The sequence below is a fragment of the Globicephala melas genome, chromosome 7 (assembly GCF_963455315.2).
Source record: "Globicephala melas chromosome 7, mGloMel1.2, whole genome shotgun sequence".
NCBI classification, from domain to species: domain Eukaryota; kingdom Metazoa; phylum Chordata; class Mammalia; order Artiodactyla; family Delphinidae; genus Globicephala; species Globicephala melas.
This window is the reverse complement of record NC_083320.1, coordinates 16,917,555-16,929,336: the sequence shown is the minus strand read 5'-3', so window position 1 is coordinate 16,929,336 and position 11,782 is coordinate 16,917,555. Positions and strand designations below refer to the sequence as shown.

Sequence of the window (11,782 nt, the reverse complement as noted above, 5' to 3'; positions counted from 1 at the left end):
ACATGACTGAATGTACAAGTGGGCACAAAAAAGGGGAGAAGTTAGGGTACAGATCTGTCCTCACCGTAGCTGAAATGACATCCAATCAGAAATTGCCCACTGTATTTAAAAACATGTAAATCGACACTCAGACTAGGTGGCATTGGAGGAAGGCCTCTAGATATACAACATCCCAGAAAGAAATTAAAGTGAGAGTTTCACGAAAATCAGATTGATAATTTGTTTATGGAAGCCATGACCTTAAAAATGACATGATCTCATTATGTGTAAGGTTTTAAACTATGAATTCATGTGTTTCTTGGGAAGGTAGAAAGGAGAACTATGTCATTGAATGGGTCTATAAAAAATTTTAAAAATAGGACATTTAAATTAATTCAAAAATCCTTTAAGAGGAGAAAAGTAGATAGTAAAGAAGAGAAAAATAATCTAGCTTCATGTGAATTCATTTGATAAACTAAGAATGCTGAGTCAACTGTCTTTTTATAGCAATTCTTGTAAAGTCATGAATAATAATGGAAACCCTTTGGTTCCAAACACATCACTTGACCAATAGGCTAAAATAACCATGAAGAGAGAAATCCACAAAGTTTAGTGAGGGGAGTGGGAGTGAATACAAATTTGATTCCATCAGAGCTGAAGCAGAGAGAATCTCTTAACAGTCGTGTCAGTATGATAGTGTGGACGAGGTACCTCTCCACACATACCTAAGATGGGAGGAGCTAGATACAAAGGTGCTGCAGCTGTCCTTTCATCCTTGTAGGTTTTAACTTGAACTTGAAGCTTTCTCTCTCATTAGATTTCCATCTCATTGCTTCTGTATCTGTATGTTCCCATTCAGCCTGGCTTCAAGTTGGCAATTTATGGTCTTGTTTTTTTAACTCAGTAACTTCCCTTTAGTCTCCAGGTCTACCCTTCTCCTTCAACCCTTCTCATTAAAGCCCAGAGACCAGTGAACTCTGCCTCAGTATCCAGTACTGGCTCCTGATCCTGACTTCAACACCCCAGTCCTCAGTTTGTCTAAATGGAGGGACTGTATATATTCCTGCAGAACCAATTTGTGAGACCAAAGCAAGTTGTCCCGGATATAGCATAATCTCTGAAGATTCCACTGGTACATGTCTCTTTGTGTTGTGCCTCATTGCATCTGAGAAAGTAAGATGGGTCATCAACAGCTCTACTGGAGCCACCAGAGAAAATTCAGCCGGGGTTCTTGCCCATGCCACATCTGCTTAAACTGGCATGTATAATCCAGAAATACTGCTTCAGTGTGTGTAGCCAGTGTTTCCTCAGTACATAAAGGTTGTAGGTTTCATTAAGTTGGACTAGGTGAACTCCCTTGAATAGACCATCCAAGACATCTACCTTACTGCAGAAACAATGCTAGCTCCTTGTACTTTTTTTTTGTTTTAAACTTCAAATCCTACAACCACTGTTTATTATAAAGGTGATCCTTGATCCTCATGATGGGTTCATCAGTAGGATTTCTGGTAGTGAGCACAGGCACCAGGACCTACAAACATTTTGGATTCACAGTAATGAGGATCAGCTGCCAGCAGGATCTAGTCGTACAGGGTGAGGATGTCTTTGATCTCCACCTTGGAAGCCTCATCCATGTATTTCTGGTAATAGGCCACCAGGGCTTTGGTGAGGGACTGGTAGATTGTGTAAATCTGGGCCATGTGACCACCACCCTTCACTGAGACTCAGATGTCCACCCTAGAAAATTACTCCTTGCCCAGAAGCAGAACAGCCTTCAGTAGCTTATACTGCAGTGTGCATGGCTTGATCATCTCCAGGGGTGCCGTTCACCCTGATGAGGCCATTGCTCCATTTGCAGTGTGCCATGGCTATGGCCATCTTCTTGCTTGCATCTGAAGATCTGCACCAACTGCAGAGGGCCCTTGGATCACAGGGCTGCTGGTGTAGATAAGAGCTCCTCACCTCATAGTGCTGTAACCAGAAAAGTGTTACATGTACACATCTTTTGCTTGCATATTTTCTATCCTGCACTTGCTCTCCAACTTTGCCTTATGTCTCCCAGACTCCAGGAAAGAATTCAACTGTTGAGGTTGAGGGGAAGCCAGGAAGCATGGTGTAACAATCACTGGGCAACAAGTGAGGAGACCTGGTTTCCAGACCTACAGATGCCACAAACTAGCTGTGTGACCTTGAGAAAGACACCTAGGTCAGGTGACTCACTTACAAAATCAACAAGTTAGTCTCAGTCAACAAGGCTCTCCTTATAGCTCTAACTTCCAATGGGTTTTATCAGAGAAGATCTAGTATTTTGCTGTATTTAAGAATCTGTGTTTTCCAAATTCTAACTGGATGGATCAAAAGTGACAGGAACTTAGCTGAAGTTCTAGTGAAAGAATCTTTGCATCTTTGCCTGTAGTTTTCTCTCCCTAACTTTGTTCCCACCACAAAACTAAAGAAAAACAAAATATCAGTGGTTTATTTTCACATCTATGAAAAAGAAGCTTCCAAGAGACTTTCCATTCGTGCATTCAGATTTATTGCACTACGAACCAGTGGGCTCCCGCTGCATTTATTTAAACTTCTGTCACTATAATTGTGAATATAGCCAGAGGTCTCCTGTGAACTGTGAGAAGAAATGCTGAATGGCAACAAAAGTAAACAAAGCAACATCTTACTTTCTATTCTCCTGGCTGCACCAGTGGTTTTTAATGACATAAGAAATACCCAGAAGCTACAGTTGAGTTAAGCATGAGCATAAATAAAGTGACAATGCAGCAAGCTAAAATGCTCATATTCTAAATTCTAAAATCAGATTCCTTTCTCTCCAGGCAACCTTCAAGCTGAAGTTATATTTCTTCCCCCCTTACAAAATTTATTTCACCAGATTTCTTTTCCAAAATGGAAACTGTAGCTCAGGAAACAGAGTGGACCTTGGGTGAAGTTCATCTTATGTCCACTCCCTTCCATCTCTTCTGTGCCCTTTGACCCTGAAATAGGCTCTTTTCTCATCCTCCCCAGGAACAGAGCATCTTCAGGATCTCTCAGGTCCCAAAGTAAGGCCAGTAACTAAGGATTACAACAGTCCTAAATATGGAATAATGTAAATGGTTGCTCTCTTTTTGGTATATGTAGCTTATCAATAGAGTGATCAGGGAACTGACCGGTTCTAACTATTCTAACTGGCATTTTATCACAGTTAGAGCTAGGGTTGTCCAAAGTCTAGGGGAGGTGGTAGGAGCTGTAGTGAATAGGTATCTCTAAGTTACAGTGGCAACACACACACAGTGCATCAGGTGAGACATGAATTGGGGCAGGTCACCTGAGATTCAGGTAAACAATTGTTATGAAAACCTGGATCAGATTGACATCAATGAGATTCTGAATGAAGATGCCACTGGCATATGAAGCAGGGGATTAGGATCAGGGAACTAGACTTCTAACCACATCTCCAGCACTGATTAACTTTTTGGCTTCAGGAGAAAATTTTCATTTTTTCTGAATCTGTTTTCTCATCTGAAAATATATTCATTTGGTTATTTATCCAAGTAAAGTTCCATTTAATATTTTTTGTGTGTGTGTGGTACACGGGCCTCTCACTGCTATGGACTCTCCCGCTGCGGAGCACAGGCTCCGGACACACAGGCTCAGTGGCCACGGCTCACGGGCCCAGCCCCTCCGTGGCATGTGGGATCTCCCAGGACCAGGGCACGAACCCATGACCCCTGCATCGGCAGGCGGACTCCCAACCACTGCGCCACCAGGGAAGCCCTTAATATTGTTTTAAAGAGTGAATAGTTGTAATTTACAGGCAAAGGGAAGAACAAGAGAAAAGAAACATGGAAATCTGAAAACACTCAGCAAGTTAAAAACCAGAAAATAATATGACCAAACTGCATGAACTTAAGAGCGAGGCAGATGAAGCTGGAACTATTTGTTTACAGAGTTGTGAAGAAGCTTTCATGTCATATTGTGGCATCAGAACCATGTAGACTAGGCAATGGAGACACACTGACTGTTTTTAAGTAGGGAAATGGCGTGATCAGGGGCGTGGTTTGCTTTATTTCTTGGAGTATGAATAATGCTATGTCTCTTTTTAATATTGAAGTTTATTTACTTAAGCCTCCATTTCTCAGATAAGCAGGGACTCCAACCTTTTTCTCTAGATCTCCACCCTACTTCCACCAATAGTCTAAGACTAGTCTAAGAATTATATAACTAACTCCAAAGAGAATAATCATGATCCTAAACAATGGACTACAGGCCAAGAGGGGGGGAAATGAGATCTGTTTTCTGCTGCTTCTGCTTCTGTCACTGACGTTGTTGAAAAGTGGCTTTCTCATTTAGAGAAGTGACTTCTTTATTGTTTTTTTAAATAAATAAATTTATTTATTTATTTTTGGCTGCGTTGGGTCTTCGTTGCTGCTTGCAGGCTCTCTACTCTTCGTTGCAGTGCGCGGGCTTCTCATTGTGGTGGCTTCTCTTCTTGCGGAGCACTGGCTCTAGGGGCATGGGCTCAGTAGTTGTGGCTCGTGGGCTCTAGAACGCAGGCTCAGTAGTTGTGGCACACTAACTTAGTTGCTCCGCAGCATGTGGGATCTTCCTGGACCAGGGCTCGAACCCGTGTCCCATGCACTGGCAGGCGGATTCTTAACCACTGCACCACCAAGGAAGTCCCATAAGTGGCTTCTTTAAATCTGATATTTTCCCTACTCACTGCTGCAAGGATCACATTGCTTGATCTAAAATGTTTTGTTTTTTTTTTTAAGTGGAAAACAGTGGAGGTTTCTGTCCAAGTTATGGTGACCTCATGTAGACAGGGAGCTCTACACCACCGTTACCCTGATCTTTCAAATCCAATTATTTTTATTTGTTTACACAGTCACTTCCCCAGATCTCCCAGGAAAGTTGTATCAGAACAAGTTCTGGTATCTACACTAGACCCACAAATTCCCTTTGACCTTCTTATTTTGTCTTTTGAGTCTCAAAGTCCCTTCTCGTATTCATTCCAAGTCCATACCTATTTTCTATTACAGAAAGAGAGACATTTCTTTGTGGAGAAAAATCATGCTGTGTTACCACTGTATTTTAGATAACAGCCTGGAACAATTTCTCAAAGTGAAAGCAACCTGCACAAAAATTACATGGGGATGACTAATCAAAGAAATATAGATTGCTTAGATTACTGGGTCACTTCTAGACCCAATAAATGGGACTAAAAATGGGCTAGAAATCTGCATTTTTCAACACATTCTTCCAATTCTTCCAATGGTTTTTTCCAAAAGTATGAGAACCACTCGCAGAGCTGTTGAGGATAAATAGACCAGAAGGACACCAGAAGTGGGAGACTGATTAAGAAGTTATTGTAATCATATAGACAAGCAATTATGAGGGTTATTACTGTGATAAAGATTGTGGTCAAGGAGGAGAGGGAGGCATGCATGAGAATCATTTCAGATGTAGATTTCAGAGATGCATTTCATCCGTTGGTAGCATTCAGATTGGAATCAAGTTGATCCAGCTTATAAGTGTGTATGAGGTCACCACTCTTACGAATGGTTCTCCCTGCAAATTCCTCAGCTACTTTGCTTGCTGACTGGGCACAATGCACCTGCGTCCAACTGATTCAGCATTTCTACAGAATGGGGGCTTGGAAGTAGTTTTGGTTACACTTTTGATCATGCTTCAGCTACTTTATTTTACACTCATAAGCACTAACACAAGCAGCTGGGATATAAAAGGAAGGCATCAAGGTGGATGGATGTTAGACAGACCCTATGCTGGGATAGCCAACAGGAGCAAGCCGACCACTGTCCACTTGAGATGCGAACACACATTTTGCAATTCATTCTGTTACCACATGACCCTGCCAGGTCCTGAGGGCAGCTTCCTGAAAACTCAGAAACCCTAAGTGTATTGCCATGAGTCCTCTTGTGCTTTTGAATCTTCAGTCTAAAACCACCAGAGTATATTCAAGGGATCAGCAGGGATGAAGACATGAAAGAACAGAAAATCAAATGTCACACATTAAAGCAGTAATCCCCACACTCTGTTTTAAGGGACACTACCTTTCAGGGGTTCAGTAGGTTTGTCTCAACAGCAAACAATAAAGTAAATTGGTCAAATACAGGTTTGAGTGTTAACCAACTCTCTCTACCTCACAACTACCTAGAACCGCTAACACAATAACGTGCACAGAAGCTGTAGGGTAACACTTGGGAATACACACCCTGGAGCAGGAACGCTGAGGTTCAGATCCTAATTGGGCCACTTACAAGGGTATCAGTCCTCTTTGTGCTTCAGTTTCCCTGTCTGTAAATGACAAGGACTAATCATACCTGACTCACAGAATTGTCAGGAAAATTAAATGAGATAATGAATGAAAGGGCGAGGGCAACGCTGGGCACATGGCAAGTACTCCATAAAACAGGCTTAAAAAAGAAACCAACGAACAAGAGGGCAAGTAGCACTTTGTGAACTGACTTGACCTAGAATGATTTAGGGAGTGATACAGGATGATTATATTTTTGGCTACCATTTGAACTCCATAGATCTGACCATATTTCTTGGAATCTTGGAAGTTGATCAGGGAGAGAAAAACATCAAAATGCTCTTCATTCATATATATTTTTCTTCTGGAGAACTTATTTTTCTGATTTCTAAGTCAGAGACTGTGGTTTGAACAAGATTGGGATGTCTATAGGTAAACATGAAAGTCTATAGTTTTTTTCTCTACTGAGATCATAAGAAAAAGAATAAAGTCTATTCCCCTGTATTTCTGACACTGGGCATTAGTGCCTCGACTATTGGAAAATTAAATAAATGCTTACTGAATAAATTTCCTTATAGATATCTCCTTAAGCAATTTGGGTAATGAGAGAAGAATTTGCTGTTCAGGTTATTTGCGTAAAAATAAAACTGAAACTCCTAGGTGAATGGCTCACAAACCATGATCTATGGACCACTGGCAATCCGAAGTGAATTCCTTGCTTGGGTGACAACTTGAGAGATCTCAGAGTAAACCAGATTGTCAAATAATGTTGCCTACAGGAACCTGACATAAAAATGTGTGATTCCTATTAAATATCAGCCTTCTGTCTCTATTGGAAAACCCACTGCAGGAAAATATACTGTGACAAAACAACCTTTTAGTCAGTGTATGAATAGTCAATTATTAGGAATCTCTGGATGTCTGTAGCATAGGTAAAGTTACGTTAATTTATGTGAAGCAGTAGTTTTCAACTGTGTCTACATTTTAGAATCATAAGGATGGGGAGATGGGGGAAAGGCTTTAAAAAGTAATCATACTCCAATAAAGATGTTAAAAAAAAAGTAATCATAGGGTCCCAAACTCAGAGATTCTAATTTCGTTTGTTATAATTATATTAAATAACTTGTTTGTGTCATATTTCACAGAATATTCGAAGGTAAGTAGCCATTTTCTCTAAAGGGAAGATTGACAGAGACTATCCAGGAGAATTTTAATAGAAAAGTTGGTAAGAAGAACATGAGAATACTTATGAACACCCAGTGGGTGGACTGCAAGTGGCACTTCTAGAAGTGGGGACAAGAATGAAAACTAGGAGGCAGAGGCATAGAAAACACAATCTTCCTATGTCTCTTTTTTGCCAAAGGCAGTTAAGGGTGTTCCTGGCAATGAGCCCTGGTAGAAGAGCAATGATGATGACAATGATAATGATGAATATAATGAGGCGAGTTAACAATTACCAAGTTCCCTCTATATAGTGGGAACTGGAGTTTTTCTTATTCAATTCTTACAACATTTCTAAGAAACAGATATCGAATGAGCATATCCAGTTTCCAGTACATACTAGGCACTATAATTTTTCTCCTCTCCCTTGTAGAAACAATTTGGGATACTTTGATCTTTAATAACTGTTGAAACCAAGAGTCAACCAGATGAAAAATTAATGGACTTTCTTGGGAAATTAAAAGCTGGTTCAATTATAAAAATTATTTTTCTAACTACATTTCCTTGATGCTCCAGAAGACATGACTGAAAGACAGATACACACACACACACACACACACACACACACACACACACCCCTCTCTTGTGAACTATTGACATTGTTATTTATGAAAGCCCTCAGGAAGAAGTCAAAGAATTCTTTTTCTAGTTGCCTGGATTCCAGGTGCTCTCAAAATTAGAAAGATGTTCAGCTACACCAAGCATGCGAGGCACTGACCCAATATCATGTGGAACCCGGTGGTCAACCAGAACACCCGAAGTGAGGTTTGAATCCAGATGGCCAGAATGATTCACTTTAGGGAAAGGCATTCTGGCTTATGTCTAATTGTTAATGTCTTTATATAGTTATCATAGTAGTTAAAAGTTCTCAGTTATTTTCTGAAAACTTTGTGTAAAGGGAGCAATGCCTGAAAGTTTGTTCATTTTGCCTCTGAATCACACAGACCTTCCAGACAATCTATTTAGGAAACGTTTCTTAATTTTCTCACTTACCACTTTTGGATAATATAAAATAAATCTGTGCTCAGCTTTTGCCAAGACAATGCACTGAGGGCTACCAGTGTTCCCTGGGAATCATTACTTTGTTTTGGTTTGCTTGGGTTCAGACCCCTTGAGATGGCCCTTGAGTTTCAGGTTCATTTAAACTGCTGAGTTGGGCCTGGTTTTCATCTGCAACCATAAAATTTATTTGAATTTCTCCAAACTCAGCCCAGGTTTGCTGAAAACTCATCTAAGCGTTGGCTAGGGTTCATTGAGAGGTTTGCAGATCTACTTGATTATTTAGCTGTTCAGAACCCCGATTTTCAAATTGCCAGGTGAGAACTTTACCTGGTTGGAAATACTCTCATCCGGAGGTACTTGCTAGCTATTCAAGCCCAAGTCTAAAAGCTGCCTTTTTTTAAGTGTTAAGATATCTGAAAGGCAAATACATGTCTCCAAATCTCAGAATGCTTCTTGAATTTTTCCCCAAATGAATAGTAAAAACATACCTTTATTAAACCCTTCTTGTATAGAGCATGTGCCTTTATTCCCTGCTAGGGTCTCCTTTTTCATTGGAAATTACTGAGATATGCTTTCCAACTGACTCATGTGAATTATAATTTAGCAAATGTGAATGAAGTGGGAAAGTGTCCTGATTTCAAAATCATTTAGAGACTAAAGAGTGGGTGGAGACAGTGGTACATGTGGAAGTATATGTGTGCCAGTATGGGTGGACGGATGCAGCTCTATGATTAAAGGCAGAAGAATGGATAATGGAATACATTTTTGAGTTATGGAGGGACACGCAGGGCAGTTTCTAGTGAAGTGTTGTGTCATAGATGAAAAAAAATTAGTTCCAAAATTTCAGAAGATTTAATACAATTTAAAAATTTGTCTTTTCAAATAAATTTTAGGAACAGTGACTAATTTTATTTTTTCTCCCCCTCCTTCCTCCAACAAGCCTTGCTAAATCTAACTTAAACTCAGATACTTCAGAATGATTTATATCCAAGACATTGTCATTATTTTAAAACATGTTCTTCACTTGTAATAACTTTTGGAATACTGCTAATCAGCTACTGTTTCTGCATATCCAGACCGATACATATGGCTAAAATGAAAACTACAATTAAGATTTAAAATTAGTTTGAGGGGCTTCCCTGGTGGCGCAGTGGTTGAGAGTCCACCTGCCGATGCAGGGGACACGGGTTCGTGCCCTGGTCCAGGAGGACCCCACATGCCGCAGAGCGGCTGGGCCCGTGAGCCATGGCCGCTGAGCCTGCGCGTTCGGACCCTGTGCTCCTCAACGGGAGAGTCCACAGCAGTGAGAGGCCCATGTACCGCAAAAAAAAAAAAAAAAAAAATGAGTTTGAAATAATTATAGCTAACATTTTAAAAGATCATTCTGATGGATCTCTAGTAAAATTCAGGTTTGATGGTGCCAATATCTAATTTTACTTTGTCACTAAAAATTCCAATTAGGTATCATTACTATAAATTTCACAGTCCAATAATAATTATATGAAAACAATTAGAAAATAAGGCAAAAATTAGAAGGTAAGGTAATGAGTTACATGGATAATAGATTATTTTATTTAATTATTTTCTGGTACAGAGAAACCATTTCTCTAAATGTGCTTATAACACAAAACTGGCATATATACATATTGTTACAATTTTACACAGTCCATCCTGGTGAATATTCCAGATACAGTTAGAGACACCTTTTAGAGGTTTCATAATTCTGCTATTTTTGTTGTTGTTGTTGTTGTTCTTTTGCGGTACGCGGGCCTCTCACCGCTGCGGGCTCTCCCGTTGCGGAGCACAGGCTCCGGACGCACAGGCTCAGCGGCCATGGCCCACGGGCCCAGCCGCTCCGCGGCATGTGGGATCCTCCCGGACCGGGGCACGAACCGGTGTCCCCTGCATCGGCAGGCGGACTCCCAACCACTGCGCCACCAGGGAAGCCCAATTCTGCTAATTTTTATCTTCTCTATGAAACTTAAAAATGTTTGCTACTTACAAAGTGCATATTAGTCCCAATGATTCACACATAAAAATTCACTATTAAATCAGGGCATACTCTATGAAGCCTGTCTTCAATGGTAGTTCTGATTCTAGAAAAAAGGTATTTTTCGTGGCATAATTATTTTCATCTATTTGGCCTCACTACCCACAGCTGGTGGACGCATCCACGGCTAGATTCCATGCCTTTGCCGTAGACCAGAATAATCCACTGATTTCCTTGGGCACTTTGGAAATTAATGGCGTTGTCTAACATTTTCATTCCTGATCTGGCTTGTAATCATTGCCCTCCTGGTTTGTGTGATGCTCCTCAAACGAATGCAGACCTCAGGTCATTTAACCCTTCCCAGCTTAGCCACCTCTGGATGCTTGCCACCCACAGTCTACCCCCCAAGACAGGGACCTACAGTGCTCCATTTTTTAAGCTAGTTTAAATGTGAACTCACTTGCACAAAAAGAGATTAGGGAGATGTCTGAGATTAAAAATGTCAAAGGCGTTATCTTTGTCTCAAAACGTGTATAACTGCTAAAGGACCTAGCTGGAAAGTATTTAAGCAAAGAGGAAAACAATCCACAATATTTGTGTCTGGTCCTTTAATCTTGTCTTTATCATTCCAGGAAAAAAAATAGATAAGAATTATATTTTAAGAAATCTGTGTGTAAAATTCAGGGTTACTGAATATGCTTATCTCATAAAGATACTTCTAGAAGTTCTAAACACAAAAGTAGATGTTTCCTCTGAAACAAAGGTTTTAATTTACAAGTTTTTTAAGGTTATAAAAATTTATTTGCATATTAAAAAGCCTCTAGTTTGGCCGACCTTTTAAGGAGTTATATACATTCTGTATTCATCAAACATTTATTCATTCCATCCATGATTTAGTCAATGTTATGGGCTAAATTATGTGTGTCCCCCCTGCCACCCCACTCAAAATTCATGTGTTGAACGTCCTAACCCCCATTTCCTCAGAATGTGACTGTATTTGGAGACAGCTTTTTACAGAAGTAACTAAGTTAGTATGAGGTTGTTAGGGTGGACCCTATTCTAACCTGAGTGGTGTCCTTATAATAAGAAGAGGTACGGACGCAGACATTCATAGTAGGACGATGGTGTGAAGAGACAAAGGAAGAAGATGGCCGTCTATAAGCCAAGGAGAGAGGTCTGGAACATGTCTTCCCTCACAGCCCTTGGAAGGAACCAAACCTCCTGCCACTGTGGTCTCAGACTTCTGGCCTCCAGAACTGTGAGAAAATCAATTTCTGTTATTTAAGCCACTCAGTCCACAGTACTTTGTATAGCAGCCCTAG

At 40.4% G+C, this 11,782-nt stretch overlaps 2 pseudogenes; one reads left to right on the top strand and one right to left on the bottom strand.

Moving 5' to 3' along the window:
* Positions 1-1,157: 1,157 nt before the first annotated feature.
* Positions 1,158-1,326, top strand: LOC115866364 (small ribosomal subunit protein uS14-like; annotated as a pseudogene).
* A 146-nt stretch (positions 1,327-1,472) lies between these two features.
* Positions 1,473-8,278, bottom strand: LOC115852716 (small ribosomal subunit protein uS9-like; annotated as a pseudogene).
* Positions 8,279-11,782: the final 3,504 nt, after the last annotated feature.